The following is a 19,365-nucleotide window of genomic DNA, read 5'->3' as shown; positions in this document are numbered from 1 at the left end:
TGACATGATAATTATAGTACGAGAACAAAGAATACAATAAGTATAGACAATGGAAGAGATTACTTGGAAGAGTATAATTTTTATACCCGATACTCAAAATGAGTATTGGGGTATATTAGATTTGTGGTAAAAGTGGATGTGTGTAACGTCCAGAAGGAATCGTTTCCGACCCCATAAAGTATATATATTCTTGATCAGCATCAATATCCGAATCTATTGAGCCCTGTCTGTCTGTCCGTCCTATATACAGCTAGTTATAGCAACGATATTTTGGATCCAGACTTCTGTGATATGTCACTGCTACAAAAATATTTCAAAACTTTGCCCCGCCCACTTCTGCCCTCCCAAAGGGCGAAAATCTGTGGTATCCACAAATCTCAGAGACAATTAAGTCTAGAGTAACCAAATTTTTCTCACTATAAAACCTATATTTCAGAATTTCGCCCCACCTCCTTCCGCCCCCACAAAGGACGAAAATCTGTTGCATTCACAATATTGCACATTCGAGAAAACTAAAAACGCAGAATCATAGATAGTGACCATATCTATCAGATCGCTGAATCTGGATCAGATCGGATCATTTTTGTAGCCAAAAGCAAGAAATCAATTTGCAGTGGCTACGCAGCGCCCGACGTCACGCTCTGACTGATTTTCTGTCTCTCTCGCACGCACTCTTTGTCGTGTCGTTTAATATTAGCGGCCTCTGCCGGAGGAGAGCCATACTGACTAAGTATCGGGAATAAATGTAGAGTTGCGGTGTCCGCAGCAACTCACAACGTTCCCCCTCGTTTATTAGTTGAATTTGTGAGTAAAGCGCTTGTCGAATAGTTATTTGTTAGATCTAATATCTCAAGTGGCTTCAAAGTCTTAACTTAATAGCAAACTTAAACATGTCTGGTCGGCGAAAAGTCATTGAATACAAGAAAACCATACTGGATCTAAATATGGGAAAGACAAAACACGACTATTAGCATCTTACATTTAACTATTCTGAAACAGTCGTTGTGGCTTCTTCCTTAGGCTTTTCAGGTTCATCCAGATTACTTCCGACATTAAACTGATCCTGCTGGACATCTACTGACGACTGCTTTTGTTCGCTTGGAGATCGTGGCTGCCGGGTTCGTAGAAGACTATCGAGTCCGCCAAAAGGAGCCTCAATGATAACATAAAACACATACGACATCAAAATAGTGATCCCAATGACAGACCAGAAATTAAGCATCTGCAAAGCATAAAATATTATACATTTGTTATAATCCACTAGTTTCCTTCAACTATCCAAAACAAAACTTACAAAGTTGTAGTTCGAAAAATATGTATTGGTCCGTAGAATTCTGCTGTTTACTTCCAGAGTGAACATATTCCAGATGTACACGGAATAGGAGAGTCTCGAGAGTGGCTGCCACAATGGCGAGGATAGGAAACTGTCTGCCAGACCGCCATAGCCCTGCATGCAGGCAAAGATGATCCAACACAGCGCTAGGGGCCAGCCCACCCGGGTAAGCGTGTAGTAGAGAGACTCCTCGAGTATGGTTAGAGGAGGAGCCCTAAACTTGGATGCGGCTTAGCTGGAGCTTCCTTCCACGATTCAGGTGCAAGAAGTACCCGAAGAGAAATCCAGTCAGCCATTGACCCGCATGCGTGTGTGTGGATCCATAGACATCCAAACCATCACCTCCTTTACTTCCATTCCTGAATTAAATGAGGCTTAATAACTTCAAATGCAAATAGAAAGATCGTGGACTTACTTCGTGAGCATTGATTCATTGTTGACCATCATCGTGACAAAGAGGCAGGTCGTGACTAGAAGCAACAGCACTACAATGCCAGCAGCCGCCTTTTTGCCCCATTTATACAGAGCAATCAGCAGAAGCAGAGAGATTATGTATAGTTGCATATCCACTGCCAAGTACCAGGCATGACCTAAGCCCTTAAAAAAGGTGTTGGAATACGCCTATTCCCACATTCAAATAATAACATTAAATAATATTATCGATATGTTAGGTATTATTATTATAAGTTAGTCTGGTCACACTTGAAGTGTCGACCCTCTCTCTTCTTTTGTGATCTCAAGTGTGTGGACCGGTGTTGCAGCAAAAAGTAATCAAGAAATACATAAATAATCTTTAAAGAAAAACATAACTTGGTACTGTCTTCCGTTTACTAATTGTCATAGCTAGTCTACCAATAGGTTATGGGCCCAGTCCACGCCAATTTAAATAAATTAAATCGATAACATAATGCCTAACGAAGTAGATGATAATTGGAAAAAGGCAGAGCGATGTGCAAAGAGCATTTTAATTCAATATTTAGGCGACGCATTTCTAAACTTCGCGGCAGGCGACATTTCGGCACGTGATATTCTGAAGAAGCCTTGCGTCGCAATTAGCTGCACGTAAACGTTTAATAACACTCAAACTCTCAAGTGAAATGACACTTTCGAGTCATTTTGTTACTTTTGATGAAACAGTGAGTGAGTTGTTAGGGGCGGGCGCAAAAATGGATGAGATGGACAAAGTGGCACATTTGCTGCAGACTCTACCTTCAACCTATAATGGTGTCATCACGGCAATCGAAACTTTGTCAGATGAAACTCTATCATTAGCGTTTGTAAAAAATAAATTGTTCGACTACGAGACCAAATTAAGAAATGAAAGTACTGATACAAGTAGTAAAGTCATGAAGGCAGTTGTATGAAATAATAACAATTTTAATAATCGTAAAACGTTTGGATCTAGAAACACACGGCAAAAGATATTATTTAAGGGAAAAGCTAGAAGTAATATTAAATGCCATCACTGTGGCAAAGAAGGGCACATGAAAAAAGACTGTTACCAGTTTATAAGGTTAAATCAAAACAAAGAAAATTATAAACATAATAAACAAGCTCAGCTTGCAGCATCGGGCCACGGGTTCGCATTTATGATGCGGAAAATGAAAAAGAGTGATCAGATAAATAATGAACTCGGTTTTATACTCGATTCTGGTGCAACGGATCATTTGATCAATGATGACTCGCTGTACGCCGATTGCATCGAACTGGAGCAGCCAATTAAAATCGCTGTGGCAAAAGAAGGCGAGTTTTTATATGCCACTAAGCGTGGAATTGTGCGGCTGCACAATGGACACAATATCACACTGGAGGATGTGCTCTACTGCAAGGAGGCAGCAGGAAACCTCATGTCTGTCAAGAGTCTGCAACAGGCAGGGATGTCAATTAAGTTTGACTGTGGTGGTGTCTCCATATCAAAAAATGGAGTAAGTGTTGTTAAACATACAGGTATGTTGGATATACCTGTAGTCAAATTCCAAGCATACAGTGTAGATGCTAGGAACAAAAATAATTATCGATTATGGCATGAGAGGTTGGGGCATATAAGCAATGCAAAATTGCTTGAAATAAATAATAATAATTTATTTAATGACAGTAATCTTCTTGTTAATTTAAAAATATCAGATGAAGTTTGTGAGTCATGTTTAAATGGGAAACAGGCTAGGTTGCCATTTAAGCAATCTAAAGATAAAAGTTATATAAAACGACCCTTGTTTGTAATACATTCAGATGTATGTGGCCCCATTAAACCAGTTACACTAGACGATAAAAATTATTTTGTGATCTTCGTAGATCAATTTACACATTATTGTGTAACCTATTTGTTAAAATATAAATCAGATGTATTTAATGTATTTAAAGATTTTGTAGCAAAGAGCGAGGCTCATTTTAATTTCAAGATTGTCAATTTGTATATTGACAACGGTAGAGAATACTTGTCGAATGAAATGCGTGAGTTCTGCGTTAATAAAGGAATAAGTTATCATTTGACAGTGCCACATACACCTCAGTTGAATGGTGTTTCGGAGCGAATGATAAGAACCATTACAGAGAAAGCTCGTGCTATGGTAAATGGTGCAAAATTAGACAAAAGTTTTTGGGGTGAAGCTGTGCTAACTGCAACATATCTAATCAACAGAATTCCAAGCAAAGCACTTGGTGATTGTAAAATGACCCCATATGAGCTGTGGCACAATAGAAAGCCCAATTTAAAATTTTTAAGAGTGTTCGGTTCAACCGTGTATGTGCACAACAAAATTAAAAAAGGTAAATTTGATGAAAAATCATTCAAAGCTATCTTGATAGGGTATGAACAAAATGGACTCAAATTGTGGGATGTCATTAAAGGAAAAGTTATTGTTGCAAGAGATGTTGTCGTAGACGAGACTAATATGCTTTATTCTAGAGAAGTAAAATTTGAAACAGATTTCCCGAAAGAGAGTAAGGAAAGAAGTCAACAAGAATTCCTGAATGAGAGTAAGGAATCTGATCAGCTTAATTTCCCGAATGATAGTACGGAATGTGGAATCCTGAATGAGAGTAAGGAATGTGATCAGTTTAATTTCCCGAATGAAAGTACGGAATGTGGAATCCTGAATGAGAGTAAGGAATGTGATCAGTTTTATCTCCCGAATGATAGTACGGAATGTGGAATCCTGAATGAGAGTAAGCAATGTGATCAGTTTTATCTCCCGAATGAAAGTACGGAATGTGAAAACCTGAATGAAAGTAAGGAATGCGAAAAGCTGAATTTTCCGAATGAAAGTAGGAAAAGAAAAACTGATTTCCTGAATGATAGTAAGGAATTATATATCCCGAATGAGAGTAAGGATTGTGAAAAAGCTGATCAGCCAGATAATTGTCGTGAAGAAAATAAGGATACTAATATAATTAGTAGAAAAAGTGAGAGGTTAAAGTCTAAGCCGAAGGTGTCTTATAAAGAACATGATAAAAGCTTTAACAAATTTATATTAAATGCCCATATAGTGTTTGATGAAGTTCCAAATTCTTTTGATGAAATAAATTTTAGGAATGATAAATCTGATTGGGAGGAGGCAATAAATACAGAGTTAAATGCCCATGAAATTAATAACACCTGGACAATTATAAAGAAGCCAGAAAACAAAAATATTGTAGACAGTAGATGGGTATATATATATATATATATATTTGAGTCAAGCTTCATATGTAAAAAGAATTTTAAATAAATTTAACATGGATAGTTGCAATTCAGTCAGTACTCCATTACTAAATAAACTAAATTATGAGTTACTTAACTCAGGTGAAGACTGCAATGCTACATGTCGAAACCTTATTGGCTGTTTAATGTACATAATGCTGTGTACACGACCAGATTTAGCTACCGCTGTAAATATCTTGAGTAGATATAGTAGCAAGAACAATGCTGAGTTATGGCAATGTTTAAAAAGGGTTATTAGATATTTAAAGGGAACTATTGATATGAAGCTTATATTTAAAAAGAATACATCATTTGAAAATACATTAGTTGGCTATGTAGACTCCGATTGGGGTAGTAATGAGATTGATAGAAAAAGTACAACGGGTTATTTGTTTAAAATGTTCGATTCCAATTTAATTTGTTGTAATACAAAAAGACAGAATTCAGTGGCAGCTTCATCAACTGAAGCTGAATATATGGCCCTATTTGAAGCTGTAAGAGAAGCTTTATGGCTAAAGTCTCTTCTAAATAGTATTAATCTTAAACTCGACAGACCCATTAAAATTTATGAAGACAACCAAGGCTGTATTAGCATTGCAAATAATCCCTCATGTCATAAAAGAGCAAAGCATATTGATATAAAATATCATTTTTCAAGAGAACAGATAGAAACTAATGAGATTTCTCTTGAGTATATTAATACAGACAACCAACTTGCTGACATCTTCATGAAGCCACTACCTGCTGGAAGATTTGCGGAACTGCGGAACAAATTAGGACTACTACAAGAAGAATGATTCCAATTTAATGAAAACATGAACATGAAGCTTTATTAACGAATTTATTACATTAATTCATATTTAATTTTTTTTTTTGATTTGAACCAAAAGAACCAATGAATTGTTAAAGTAATTTAATTTTATGTTAATCTAATTTTAAAGTGATCTGATCGGGTTTTTCTGGGTTTTCCCCGTATCCTTAGAGCAAATGCTAGATCACATAACACTTCCCAGAATGCACACCAACCACATTAGAATAACAATTGAAAAAGGTAACTTTTTGATTTAATGATGAAAACTTTTTTATATTTTTTATTTTTATGATTTTGATAATTAATGTTATTATTGAGGGGGGCGTGTTGGAATACGCCTATTCCCACATTAAAATAATAACATTAAATAATATTATCGATATGTTAGGTATTATTATTATGAGTTAGTCTGGTCACACTTGAAGTGTCGACGCTCTCTCTTCTTTTGTGATCTCAAGTGTGTGGACCGGTGTTGCAGCAAAAAGTAATCAAGAAATACATAAATAATCTTTAAAGAAAAACATAACTTGGTACTGTCTTCCGTTTACTAATTGTCATAGCCAGTCTACCAATAAGTATTAATAAACGTTGATGATTTTGCTCAAATTCACCTAAGAACCGTTGCAAAGTTTGTAAGCGCGTTTGAAAATAAGCTTTTGTTTTCCGATCTGCGCCATCCTTTCTGAAATTACGCACCGTTTGATTAACCCTCGCAATGAGATTTGTCTGAATAACACTGAGATTGTCGATCTCCACCTAAGGATCGGCTTCGAGGTCGTGGGACTCGGCTGTTGACATGTTGCTGTTATATGTGTATGTACCTTTCTCACCCTTAGTTGCACTCTCTTTGACCTTGTACAAAATACCCACAACGAAACACTTACTCTGGTACTCGGGAGTGCTTCTCTTTGCTTAAAGCGTAGCTTAAGAGAACTTGCGAGTCGTTGTTGTTGGTGTTGTCCGAGCGGAGAGCAGAAACAGTGCTACTGTGAGCGTTGAGTTGAGGCCTTGTGTCTAGAGATGATGTGCAGCAACAGAACGCTCGTTGGTCTCTTGGTCTCTGCTTTGCACGAGAGAGAGGCTGCTGTCTAACCGTCGGCTTGAGTTGCTTTTTGTGTGCTGCAGTGAGGCTACTGTCCAGGCGCAGAGCTATCGTCTGGTCTTCTTTGTCCCTGCTTCGTGCGAGAGATAGCGGCTGTTGGATAAACCGTTGGTTTGCGTTGTGTTTGCCGTTTACAGTTGCAGCCGGTAAAATATGATTTTATTTGTACATTTAACTGAACGCGGAACGAGGTAGAATCATATGCGGATAGTACGAATTAAACGCGGTTCCCCCCATGGGCCACCAAAAATGTTGTGAAATCCTCGATACGAGATTTCATTGTTGAGCAGAAATGCTCTGGGGAATCTTTGCGTTTAATAATGTACTACACGATATAGACAATTCGAGATTTATTCATTTGGACTTCAATCAACTTAAACTTTAATCGTAATCGCGTATAGAGTACAATGTAATGGGTACTACGGGTTTAAGCGCGGCCGGCTGCAACTGCTAATTGTCGTTGTGATTTCGTCGACACGCAAACGAAGACTCTTCTTTGTGATCGGAGACGAGGTTACGCCGCCCTAGCATGAAACGACGCCGTTCTCCGAGTGGGCAGTCGCAGTTAGAGCGCTCTCACTCTCTTTGTAGTTAAACCCTTAGAAAACCGTCCAGCCGCTTGCAGTCGACCACCTACTCGTCAGATTCCCTCCTGATCCATGAATGGTGTTAGAGAGTTTATTGAACTTCCCTTTTGTGTTTCCTTATGTGTTGTTAAGTGACGTAAGTCTTCTTTGAAGTCATTCTGTTGTATGTAACGTATGACAATTTTCTGAGCTTCTTTCATCTCATTGAATTGGACAGTCTTGCTTGTGTGCGTTTTCCTTCCTCGAAAACGCATCATGTAAGCTACTATTCTCAATAGCTTGTTGTATGAGTTGTTCTGCTTTATTTTTTAGATTAAGTCATCCTCCTGAGTGATAGTCATAATTGATGACTGACCAATCTTTTGGGGATTTGGACTCATCAATTCCTCTTTTGTAGCCACAAATGGTGGTGGCCATGTAGATGTTGGGCCGTGTAAAAATAGTGGTCCATAAAACCACATGCTATGTTTTGCGAACTTCGTCGCTTCGTCATTCCTCTGGAGAGTACATCTGCTGCATTATTTTCGGATGAGACATGCCTCCACTGCCTTTGTATCGTCAATTCTTCAATCGTTGCTATTCTTGTAGATACGAATTTGTCTCGGTTGGATGACGAGCAGTTAATTCATGACAATACGATCCTTGAGTCAGACCAAAAGAATGTTGATGCATCTTCCATTGATAACTGTTCCTTTAGTTTTGCTGTCAATTGAGCACCAAACACCGCCGCTTTTAGTTCCAAACGGGGTAATGGTAATGCATTGATGGGCGCTAAATGTGATTTGGCACATAGCAATTGAATCGTTGCCCACTTATCCTTATGTATTGCTCGGATATATACTGCAGCTCCAAATGCTTTCTCCGATGCGACAACAAAGGTATGTATCTCTGATGATATCGGAATTTGTTCTTGGAATATATGACGTGGTACCTGTATGGAGTTTAATAATTTTAACTCCTCCCTGTACATTTTCCATTCCTCCTGGAGATGAACTGGAAGCGCTTCATTGTAGTTGTTGAGGAACGCATAACAAGTCCATCGCTAAGCGAAGAACCATCGTCAAAAGAGAACAAGAAGAGAATGGAAGAGACGAAAATTTGTATACACACATATGTATTCTTATCGCCGCTGCGTCGGCATTTTTCAGTACCAAATAGACATCGAACTGGACAAGAACAAAATAAATACAGTCCCCTAAAATCAAATCCGTCGAGCATATTATTCGCGAACATTCTTTGGTCCTTCAAGCCGGATTCTTGAACAGTTTTGTGTGCTTTGGTGTTCATTGAAAATTGTTTACAATGGACCAATTAAAGGCATTGGTAAAAGCCCGTGGCAGACTCAAGGCCATTATCATACAAATACAAATACAACGGCGGAGGTCACCTCACGGATGGAACTACTCCAATCGGCTTGGAAAGAGTTCTCACAACTTGGAGATTCCATAGCCCTTCTCGAACACGTGGATGGGTATGGGGATCCAGAGGAAGACAATGCACTCTACGAGGAAAAGTATCTATTGGCATATGCCAATATTTTGGAGAAAAAGGGGTTAGTACAACCAACTACAACTGCAACGATCAACGGGGATGGCAGAAGAGAGCTTCATATAAACAACAACGCAGTACTCAGTCTGCTACAACAACAACAACAGCTATTTGAACAGTTAGCTGCAAACCAGAACACGACGAACAAGTCTATGCGTGCTGCTGGAGAGAGCGAGAGCGTCGAGTTTAGAGGCTCGGTGAATTCGAATTCGGCTGTTGGTGCGGTCACACCAATACAGAGCGAATTGCCAAAAATTCAAATCAAACGGTTCGCTGGCAGCTACACAGAGTGGCCAGCATTTCAGGATATCTATGAAAGTACAATTCATAGCAGGCAGCATTTGACGAACACACAGAAGTTTCATCATTTGAAAACACTACTTATCGATGAGGCTGCCAACTTGGTACGACATTTGTCGATCACGGACACTGCTTACAACACTGCATGGGAACGTCTCAAGGAAAGGTACAGCGGCCGAGGCATATCGTAAACTCGTTTTTGGAATAATTTATGAAGTTGCCCACAACTACTAAAATTGATGCGGCGATTTTGCGTAAAGTGTCCGACGGTGGATGGCCGACCTGCTGCAAATCCTCCGACTCCACCCTACGGTAGCCGCGGTGCAGGACGACCCGGAATGGGCAGAGGCTCCCCCGAATGGCGGACCAACGCGCCAGGTCGGCGGTTGCCCCGGGACCTCATATCCAACATAACCGTATTCTTACGCGATCGCGCCTACCGACTGGGAGTCCGGCGACTGGAGGTCCATGACGGCACCTGCTTTCGCGTAAAAATTACCCGCAGCCGGGCTGTCACCGTCACTCTTCGGCACCCCCGAAGTATGGAGGGGGTGTGAGGGAGCGTACGCTCCACCCACATTTTTCCGCCCATCAACTTGCCGGCATTTTTCCATTGGAGGGACCCGAACTTACTTTATTAGAATTAAGATTTTTGACTTTTCTTCTTTTTCTAGTTTTAAGCATTGACTTTTCAGTTTTAGGTTAAAGGGGAGGGGGGAAGGCCACGAAGGCTACATGTTATTATACCCGATACTCAAAATGAGTATTGGGGTATATTAGATTTGTGGTAAAAGTGGATGTGTGTAACGTCCAGAAGGAATCGTTTCCGACCCCATAAAGTATATATATTCTTGATCAGCATCAATAGCCGAGTCGATTGAGCCCTGTATGTCTGTCTGTCTGTCCATCCGTCCGTCCGTCCATCCGTCCGTCCGTCCGTCCGTCCTTCCGTCCGTCCGTCCCCTTCAGCGCCTAGTGCTCAAAGACTATAAGAGCTAGAGCAACGATGTTTTGGATCCAGACTTCTGTGATATGTCACTGCTACAAAAATAGTTCAGAACTTCGCCCCGCCCACTTCCGCCCCCACAAAGGACGAAAATCTGTGGCACCCACATTTTTAAAGATACGATAAAACCAAAAACTCAGAATCGTAGAGGATGTTTATATGTTCTAGAATATAAAATCTCAACCAGATCGTATAATTATTATAGCCAGAAACAAGAAAACAATTTCATTCTTTCTCGCTCTGTCTCTCTCTAACACACAGGATTCATGGTCGGTTTTGCCAATTGCAAAATATGAGTTCAAGGATCTCAGAACCTATAAGAGCCAGAGCAACCAAATTTGGTATCCACACTCCTGTGATATCGGACCTTGACCGTTTCGTGTCCAAATTTCGCCACACCCCCTTCCGCCCCCGCAAAGGACTAAAATCTGGGGCATCCACAAATCTCAGAGACTATTAAGGCTAGAGTAACCAAATTTGGTATCCGCACTCCTGTTAGATCTCACTTTAAAACGTATATCTCAGAATTTCGCCCTACCCCCTACCGCCCACACAAAGGACGAAAATCTGTTGCATCCAGCGGGTAAATCGCTCGGTACTCGCTGCTATCAAAGCGTACATTAAGCCCGATCAATCCAGTGTGCATGCAGCCGTCAAAAGTAGCCCATATTGTGTTGCTTTTGGCCAAAACATGATTCCACTTATCAACTCCTACGAAATCTCAGTATGTTGGAGGACCGAGCTGTAGTCTTCGATCGCGACGATTCCTTCGAGGTAATTCGCAAGACCGCTGCAGAAGCAATGAAACAGCAGCATGTTCGCAATGAAAATATCTATAATCTTCGAAGCCGAGAAGTAAACTTTCAAGTGGGTCAAGAAGTGTATAGACGAAATTTTGACCAGAGTAGTTTTGTGAAAGGCATTAAAGCGAAACTGGCACCTACGTTTTGGAAAGCCCGCATTAAGAAAAGACTCGAGAACAGCTACTACGAGCTGGAAGATTTCCAGGGTCGCTTTATTGGTAAATATCACACAAATGATATTGAACAATAAATCGTATCCAGCACTCCAAGTGTGGATCACGATTTGGTTAGCAAGACCACAAACTGTGATTTCAGCGGGGGGTGTAATATTCGTAATATAAAATTACAGCCTAAAACTAGGCCGTAAAAAATTCGAGTTGAATATCTTGTGAGCTTTGATAAAGCTTATCAACAGCTGTTTTGCGACCAAGCGGCAAACGCTTTGATATGCAATTTTTCTGCCGTGCACTATATTTTATTAAATATTGCTGTGTCTGGATCCTGTATAACAGAAGAAGTCCATAGAAAGTGTGGGAAAACGTGGGTTGCTGTTTTTAGTAGTCCCAGCCTCTTTCTTTCTCTCCTCGTGACCGTCAGAGTGACCGGCCGTGGAAAAAAAAGTCTTGTAGAGCTGACCCAGTTCTCTAAACCAAGGTCAAGCCAAAGTCAAAGCCTAGTGCAAGTGCCAAGTGCGGCTCAAAGTGATGATTTAATTTGAGTGGACGCGCCAGTTATATATCGTCAATACTGGGGCAGCCGTTCGACCATTTAGAAAACGAACGCCCACAGTTCAGTAAAATTTTTCGATCAGTGGTGTAGTTCTGTTGAGGTAATCCACCCAGCTACAGAGACCCGTTGAAAAATTTCTGTTCTTTCCGCGTAGGATTAGCACCACTAGTATCTACGTATTACAACGCTGGTCACCTCTATTGGCCACGTGCCCGTACCACCGGTTTAACCCCCATCTGAAAAGAATGAATGTGCGGTAACTATTCGTTGGTCTTCAACCATGATCACGGTTTTATACCGTGACTATATACCTACTACTAACCTACTAACTAACCTACTACTAACCTACTAACCTACTACTACTACTACCTACTATATACCTAGTACTAATCAGTTTTATAGATTTAAGATCATTATACCCTACCTCGCCCTTATGATATTCCTTCCCCAGTATATTCTGTATAGTAATACCCAATAAATGTAAGACAATATCGCCAAATGAGCGATACCGCAGCCGACAAAGATCTGACCGGTGATTTTCTTCGTTTACGTATCCATGCTGATCTGTCCCTTTGACCCCCTGTATCCCGTTTCCTAGTATCCTTTCCCTACTCGTACGCGATTTTTTTTTATATAAATTCTTATCTCGACCATTTGCCAGAGCTCTAAATGGGTAGTAAAATGTCCTCCATGCCCACATAGTATACTACATAGTCTATAACTCTACTTTGAGCACTCTACATCACTCCACTCTCTTATCTGAGCGGACCGGGACGTACGCTTCTAAACACTTGACCTTGATAGTGGCGCCGGTGATAAGACCGGCTCTCGGTTTCATCTCGGCTCCGACGCAAAACGAGCTGTCGCTATGAGTACTCAAGTCAACGTTCTTCAGTAAAGAGCAGCACCAGTAAAACAAACTAAAAACCAAAAATAGCCAAGATTGCTTTGATCTTCTTCCTGTTCGCCCTGTTCGCCGTAAGTGGAGATAGAAGGGGTTGTAGCGCCATTTGGCTAATAATAATTGTTATTAGGATAGTATTTCATGAAGTCTAGTGTAAGTTAGGCTAGGGCAAAGCGGGAGCGCAATAAAAGCTCGCTCTCTCGCTCTTGGCGAATTCGCCCTGCTTTGCCACCGTAGGTAAGGTAGGCACAGAAGAAATTGTTTTAATATATGAAAAGAGTCGAGAAAAATACATGCAATCGAACCCACGCACTCCTTTTTTTTCGTCGTATTAAAATACAAAATTGCAGTCACCCAAGTTGTTTCGGTATCTTTATTTAGAAAAACTATTCTAAAATTTCATGGCGCCCCCGGGTGGACTTGCAATTTAAACGTATTAATTCAAGTGGAAGGCAAAAGTGACAGTGACACAGTGGAGAAAAGATAAATAGCCAAAATCTATTATACATACATACATACATGTACATGCATATGTGCTGCAGCTAAATTGCCAAATTGACCGCGACGTGTGTGCAAATAATTAAACAAACAAAACTAAAAATCACCGCGTCGGTCGTGCAATACCCTGTCTTCAGCTACATATATACAAAAGGAGATACACATATACCATCTACCCAAGAAGATCCAAGTGGAGCATCCAGTATTAGAAGAGGAGAGTACAGTATTTGTGCAAAAAATTGAAAGCTCGAGTGAAGACGAAAAGATTAAAAAACTCGCAATTATTGTCTTGTGCTGAAACAATTGCACCTCGCTTTCAATTCTTGGCACATACGTATGACATAGTAGAGCTAGATTGCATGCTGTAGTTAGAGTTCAGCGTATATATTAATACATATGTACATATATACATATGTACATCTAACCCTCTTGGACGCCATAACTACACATATAACTCATTTTAACTGCAATCGCTGTCACCCCTTTCCCCTTTCTCGTTTTCGTTGTGTCAAATATATGTATAGTTGGGTCGTTGGCCAAGCACGCATACCAATACGCAGCTGCAGCGGTGAATTTTTTCGTCTCGCTTTCGCTCTTCACCGTTGCTTATCGTTGTTCTTTTGTTTGGCGCGCTTGATCCAAACCAAACACCAAGTGACGCGCTACCCTGTTTTCGTCGGGTATATTCGTTTGGTGTCAGTAGGATCCAACTATCAATTAAGACAAAGTCGTGCCTCGCAAATCAATTTAGCGTCGTTGTCTGTGCATACGTATACACAACATCCATTCTTCAGAACTGCAGCGGTGAAATTTTTCGTTTTCGCTTGTCACCAGTGCTGTTCGTTGCTATTCTTGTGTGGTTTTCGTGTACGCGCCAGCCAAGCGACGCTCTACCCTAAATTTTTCGGGTATATTGGTTTTTCACCTCGTTTGGGTACAATTACCCATTATTTCATTGAGTGCCTCGGCATTAAATACGATTATTAGAAACGATCTTTCGCCTTCAGTTGCTTTTATTGAGAATCAATATGACCTCAAAAGCCAACAATATTGCCCTTAAAGAGCTGAAGAAAAAGCGCAGTTGCCGTGTCAAAGGCATTCGTTTATTAGCGGACCGTTTAGAAGCGGGGGATATTCCGCTGGTATTGACGGAGCTCGAGTGCAGACTCGAAACGCTGATGCGTAGCATTGACACGGCACGCGAACTTCAAGAGAAGATTGAAGATATAGACATTGACGATGAATTTGGAGTCGAGTTGGAAGAACTCTCAATTGTCACAAAGGCACAATTAATGTCTCTCATTTGCGCATTAAAGACAGCTGATGAGACAATACCGGCAGTACCAGCTAATGGTGGCTCGCCTTTCGAAGTTAGCTCTACCGCAGTTCAGCGGCAACTTTTCGGACTTTAAAAACCATAGGTTTATTTGAGACTCTAGTTCACAATGACCAAAGCATTCCAATTATCGAAAAGTTCAACCATTTGCTTTCGTGTCTCTCCGGTGAAGCGTTGGGAACAGTTAGGGCTTTCCAAGTAACCGAGACCAACTACGAGAAAGCAATGGCTAGCTTAAAACGGGTCTACGATAATGATTGTCTGATCTTTAAAAATCACATTGATGCCCTATTTAGTCTTCCCAAAATGACCCAGCAATCAGCATCGTCCTTAAGAAACCTTATCGATACCGCCTCATCCATATACGGTTCGTTGTTGTCGATAGGCGATGATAAAAAGATCTCGAATGCGATGATTATTCATCTCGTCTTGAGCAGAGTCGATCCGGTGACCAAAGAGAAATGGGAAGAACAGCTCGATTATGACAAACTGCACCTTTGGACGGACTGTGAAAAGTTGCTTAACCGCAGACATCAACATCTTTCGGCCGAAAATTCGGACAAACCAAAGCAGGAGCAGAAAGCTGTGCCAAGCAAGCCGCATAATCGGAGCTCATTCGCGTGTTCCACCGCGAATACCAAAAACCAACAATGCAGCTACTGCAATGCGAAAGGCCATTTGTTGACAGATTGCAGTCCATTTGGTCGGCTGGCAGTAATGCAAAGGTTCGAATTCGCAAAAACTGCATCCTTTGTCTGCATCAATTGTCTGCAGCCAGGCCACTCTGTAGTACGATGCAAAGCTAAGAAGTGTCGAGTGTGTGGCTGCTCACACCATACCTTATTGCATAGATACACAGTGGCGAATAAAAGTCTAGCATTACCATCACCCCCAGAGAATTCTTCTCCTCCTCCCAATCAGAATCAACCTATGGAATCAGCTATGGATAGAGTTATGCTGGCTACGTCGATCGTAAGCGTCCGAACAAATAATGGTGAACATGTTTTGGCCCGAGCTCTGCTTGACTCGGGGTCTCAAACCAATTTTATAACTGAGGACTTAGCACAGCGCTTACAGATCTGTAGGGAGGAGTCGTGTATCAACTTGCTTGGTATTGGTGAATCCAATTCACAAGTCAAGAAAAAGATACACACGGTGGTGAAGTCGCGAATTACTGGTAGTGAGTTTTCGGTTGATTTCTGGATTCTAAAGTCCATTTCGGGGTATCACCCTGATCAAACACTTAACGTGAGTGACTGGAAAATCCCGAAGAACTTACCACTTGCAGACCCATATTTCTTCAAGCCACAGAAGATAGATATGCTGATAGGTGCAGAAACATTTTACGAACTTTTATCTGTCGATCAGATTCGACAAGGTCCTGACTATCCAACTCTGCAGAAAACGCTTCTCGGCTGGATTGTGTCGGGCAGATACACTCCAAAGGTGACTGCCACCCAAGAAGCTAGGAATTGTTTGAGTTATCGAGAAGAGTCAGTGATCCACATCGACAATACATTACAAAAGTTTTGGTCACTGGAAGAATTGCCGTCTTCTAAAAAGTCTTTATCTCCTGAACACAAGTTATGTGAAAAGCATTATAGAAGGACTACTCAGGTCGTGCCTTCAGGTCGGTTTGAAGTAAGACTGCCGTTCAAATCAGATCCCAGTATCTTAGGCAACTCCTTTGAAGTGGCTAAACGGCGGTTTTTATCGCTTGAAAAAAGATTGTCTCGTGACCCCGAGTTGCAGAAAATGTACTTGGAGTTCATGGAAGAGTACCTCTCCTTGGGTCACATGTCTACCACAGACAATACAATCCCCAAAACTCCACATTATTTCATTCCACATCAGTGTGTGTTGAGGCCTCAAAGCACGTCGACCAAGCTCCGCGTCGTTTTCGATGCGTCTTGTAAAACGTCCTCTCAGGTGGCCTTGAACGACATATTGATGGTGGGTCCTACGATACAGGATGAGCTGTATTCGACATTGCTCCGATTCAGACTACACAGGTACGCCTTGACAGCCGATGTTAAGAAGATGTATCGCCAAGTCTGGGTCGCTGATGCGGATAGACAATTCCAGCTCATAGTGTGGAGAAGAGACCCGTCTGAGTCCTTGAGAATATACCAGCTCAACACCGTAACATATGGGACTGGACCAGCCCCATTTTTGGCAATTCGGTGTTTGAAGAGGTTGAAAGAGGTTTGAATTGACTAAATGGTTTTCGAACTCACCTGAGGTCACCGCATCCGAGAGCACATTTAAACCGATAACGATCTCGGACTCAGAGTCAACTAAGGCGTTAGGAATATCGTGGCTGCCACACGAAGACGTCTTTAAGTTCCAAATTGAGACGTCAGTTATGGGTCTCCGAGCGACAAAACGGAACATATTATCGGTGACATCAAAGCTGTTTGACCCCCTTGGCTTGTTAAGTCCTTTAGTAATTAAGGGAAAGATCCTACTGCAGGAGCTTTGGTTTAACAAGCTAGATTGGGATGAGTCAATTCCAATGAACTTGGAAACAGCATGGAACTTATTAAAAGAATCCTTGGGTCAGTTTGAGAAGATTACCATACCTCGATTTGTGCATACTGACCCCATGTCACCGATTCAAGTACATGCCTTTGCCGACGCATCCATGAGAGCTTATGGAGCCTGCGTCTATATCCGTAGAAAGACTGCAAAAGGTTTCAAGGTCTCCTTGTTGACTGCAAAGTCGAAAGTAGCGCCACTCAAGACGAAAACGCTCCCAAGGCTTGAGTTATGTGCCGCTCACCTTCTAGCAGACCTTTGTCACCGAATCAAATCACTGCTCAAGGTTCCAATTGATAAAATTATATTCTGGTCAGATTCATAACTTACTCTTCATTGGATCAGATCCCACCCTTCGTCGTTGTCAACATTCGTTGCGAACCGAGTAGCGGAGATTCAAGAGTGGTCAAGTGAAGCTACGTGGCGGCATGTGCCGACAAAACAGAACCCAGCAGACATAGTTTCGAGAGATTGTGACGTAGAGGAAATCGTGCAGTCGATCTGGTTTGGTGGTTTTCTAACCTAATCCACCGTGGTTTTCAAATTGGTTTGCAGACGGATGTAGTTTTTACTGACTTCAGCAAGGCATTCGATTCTGTGAACCATGCTCTGCTTATTCACAAGCTCTCTTTATTAGGGTTCCCAACGAATCTTCTAGATTGGATTTTGTCCTATCTCTCTAACCGCACTCAACGTGTTTTGTTTTCTAACGTGTTGTCAAATACTGTAAATGTTACTTCAGGTGTGCCACAGGGAAGTCATCTGGGCCCGCTTCTGTTCATTTTATTTGTGAATGACCTTCCTCAAGTCATAACATACTCTACTACACTAATGTATGCTGATGATGTCAAAATCTGTCTTTCTTACTCTGATTGGTATTTGCACACACGCCTTCAACTTGATCTAAGTGAACTACTATTGTGGTGTTCAACTAATCTTCTTTTTCTGAACCTTTCCAAATGCAAACTTATGACATTTTACCGTCGCGCTCCTCATTTTGTCCCATATGTTCTAGGAAATCATGTCCTTGAACGAATTTCGAGTTCAAATGACCTCGGAGTCCTTTTTGATCATAAGATGTGTTTTAACACCCATATAGCTGCAACTGTAAATAAAGCTAAGGGTGTTTTAGCGTTCATCAAGCGTTGGTCCAAGGAGTTTGACGACCCGTACGTTACAAAACAACTGTACATCTCGTTAGTACGTCGTATATTGGAGTATTGTTCTTGTGTGTGGAGCCCGCAGTATAAAGAACAGCAGGCTGTTATTGAATCCGTGCAAAAGCAATTTTTAATTTTTGCCCTTCGGAACTTTAACTGGGACTCAGGTAGAATCTTGCCACCCTACCGGTCTAGGCTAAATCTTATTGACCTGCCGTCGTTGCACCATCGCAGAATATGCAATGGCGTAATGTTCGTGCACAATCTCCTTCTTGGGACTGTTGACTCCCAAACTCTCTTGGGTCAGATTGACTTGGCCGTTCCATCTAGACCTACCCGTACTTTTAGGCCTATCCGTCTACCCATATGCAGATCTAATTATGCTGATCATGAACCTTTTAGGGTTTTATGCCATAATTATAACTCCCTCTGTCAAACCCTATCCCCTGAACTGTCTCTTAAACTAATTGCATGCAATATTTATAATCATTTAAATTTAGCTAACTTTTAACTTATCTTTTTCCGCCTTTAGTAACTAAGTACCATTATTAACAGATAATTGTTAATTAAATACGTAATCGTTGCCGAGGACAACCTGCCCCCTCAACAGTGGCTCCTCGGAAGGGTGGTCGGAACAACCGCCGGGCAGGACGGAAGGGTCAGAGTGGTCGACCTAAGGTCGAGCAGCGGAGCCACGTTCAGGAGGCCAATCCACAAGATGGCGCTTCTGCCTCTGGTTTGAAGCCTTCCAGGCCTTCAACGGGGCCGGTGTAGCGCCATTTGGCTAATAATAATTGTTATTAGGATAGTATTTCATGAAGTCTAGTGTAAGTTAGGCTAGGGCAAACCGGGAGCGCAATAAAAGCTCGCTCTCTCGCTCTTGGCGAATTCGCCCCGCTTTGCCACCGTTGGTAAGGTAGGCACAGAAGAAATTGTTTTAATATATGAAAAGAGTCGAGAAAAATGCAAGAAATCGAACGCACGCACTCCTTTTTTTTCGTCGTTTTAAAATACAAAATTGCAGTCACCCA

General features: G+C 41.4%; 1 long non-coding RNA gene across 1 annotated transcript; it reads right to left on the bottom strand.

Annotated features, from left to right (window-relative positions):
- Nucleotides 1-1,052: 1,052 nt before the first annotated feature.
- LOC113566907 lies at nt 1,053-1,851 on the bottom strand. Its single transcript, XR_003409276.1, has 3 exons — nt 1,749-1,851; nt 1,295-1,692; nt 1,053-1,222 (listed from the first exon to the last, which is right to left on the bottom strand). It is a non-coding gene; the product is annotated as an uncharacterized LOC113566907 (long non-coding RNA).
- Between the last annotated feature and the right edge of the window lie 17,514 nt (nt 1,852-19,365).

This window comes from Drosophila persimilis, unplaced genomic scaffold, assembly GCF_003286085.1.
Source record: "Drosophila persimilis strain 14011-0111.01,24,50 unplaced genomic scaffold, DperRS2 tig00001238-arrow-arrow-pilon, whole genome shotgun sequence".
NCBI lineage: Eukaryota > Metazoa > Arthropoda > Insecta > Diptera > Drosophilidae > Drosophila > Drosophila persimilis.
This window is presented reverse-complemented; position numbering and strand designations above follow the sequence as displayed.